Here is a 2060-nt window from a genome sequence, read left to right on the forward strand (position 1 = left end):
TACACAGTTCTCATTAAAATCAATGGGATTTCTTCAGACAACTCACTAGTAAGGGCAGAGCACTTGTCCTCTGTAACGAAGTTCTGCCTGTGTTCAGGCATGGCCCCCTCTTGCCGGAACTGTGTTTAGCTTCCTACTCCAATGGTGGGGGCTTGTTTTGGACTAATGGGATTCTCCTTCCCTAACAACTATTACACTCTCTGGTTCTATGGGGATGTTGTCTGGTTAGTGAGGGAGTACCAACTGGAGGGACTTAAGTCCGACTTGTGGAAACCGAAGACAATCCACAAATCTTAAGGACTTGACGGAGACCATTCCAGGGAGAGCTCCCTGCGGCCACTATAGAGACTGTATGGAGTAATGTGGCTTCTGGCAGGTTAACCAATGGCAATGCAGTATTTCCTGCATGCTCGAAAAGAAGGTGCCATATCATGGATGGAACAGTTTTGCAGCTCTATTGGTAGTGTCCCTTTGCATAGGGTCTTTTAAATGCCCTGCGACATGAACTCAAAGAACATGTACCCATGAATAGCATATCGTACCATTTGGTGCTTTATGGAGTAATACCTGGGGACCACACTGTTGGCTAAGGAAAATCAGACTACCTGCTGCTTTTATCCAGGCACTGTCATCAGAAGACGCCCTGTACAGCAGGATGTATTCTCTGGGGTGAGCAGAGATGCTGGTCACTGTGGTGATCGGCAATGCATTTCTTTCACTGTTGCCCTACATCCTAATCATCATGACTTCTGCTCGTAAAGGAAGCAATATTGGCAACAGCATTATATAAGGGAACTGCTGATAATGAGATTTATAGATTAGGCATATAGAAGTATGTGAAATGTGGTCAAAGACCCACGACTTCTATTGGCCAATTGAAGTGATACTGCAAAGGCAGGAGGCTGGAATGTGGTTAAACAATGACTTTTCGCATCCCATTTCTGGTCATAGCCCTTCTTCAATGTCATATTCATAACAAGTTTTGTCCCAGGTACCAAGGATTTAGCACCAAGGGACTGCAGTGGGTGGCAGCTGCCGATCTACACTTCACCACCACACAATAGACTCGGAGGAGTGCCGCCATTCCCTCACCTTTTTTGCTGTACTAACTCATATTCATAACATGGCATCCATGAGCATGGCATGTTGGATGGTGCCCTGTGCTGTACTCGTTGCCCCCCGCTTTGCCAATATGGTACACTGTCATACAGTGCACAAATAAACATATAATATAGTTCCTAATTATAAGTGCCAAATAACATTTACATACAGTGGCCTAAATAACAATGTTATTGCCATTGTGTATTTTTGTGATAGGATTATAATTTCCTTCACAGATCTACAGTGTAAGGCCTCATGCACACGACCGTATTTTTTCCCACCCGTAAATACTGGCGTAAATACGGGTCCGGTGTCACACGTATTCCACCCGTTTTGCACCAGTATTTACGAACCCGTGCTCGTAAATATGGGTCCGGTGTCACACGTATTCCACCCGTATTTACGAGCACGTTTTTGGCGGCAAAATAGCACTGCACTAATCGGCAGCCCCTTCTCTCTATCAGTGCAGGATAGAGAGAAGGGACAGCCTTTTCTGTAATAAAAGTTAAAGAAATTCATACTTACCCGGCCGTTGTCTTGGTGACGCGTCCCTCTCTTCACATCCAGCCCGACATCCCTGGATGACGCGGCAGTCCATGTGACCGCTGCAGCCTGTGATTGACCTGTGATTGGCTGCAGCGATCACATGGCCTGAAACGTCATCCAGGACGTCGGGCTGGATGTCGAGAGGGACGCGTCACCAAGGCAACGGGCGGGAGACCGGACTGGAGGAAGCAGGAAGTTGCCGGTAAGTATGAACGTCTTTTATTTTTAGTTTTTACAGGTTTTTTACTGATCGGTAGTCACTGTCCAGGGTGCTGAAAGAGTTACTGCCGATCAGTTAACTCTTTCAGCTCCCTGGACAGTGACTATTTACTGATGTCGCTTAGCAACGCTGCCGTAATGACGGGTGCACACATGTAGCCACCCGTTATTACGAGAGCTCCATAGACTTCTAT

This window comes from Rhinoderma darwinii, chromosome 2, assembly GCF_050947455.1.
Source record: "Rhinoderma darwinii isolate aRhiDar2 chromosome 2, aRhiDar2.hap1, whole genome shotgun sequence".
Classification (NCBI taxonomy): domain Eukaryota; kingdom Metazoa; phylum Chordata; class Amphibia; order Anura; family Rhinodermatidae; genus Rhinoderma; species Rhinoderma darwinii.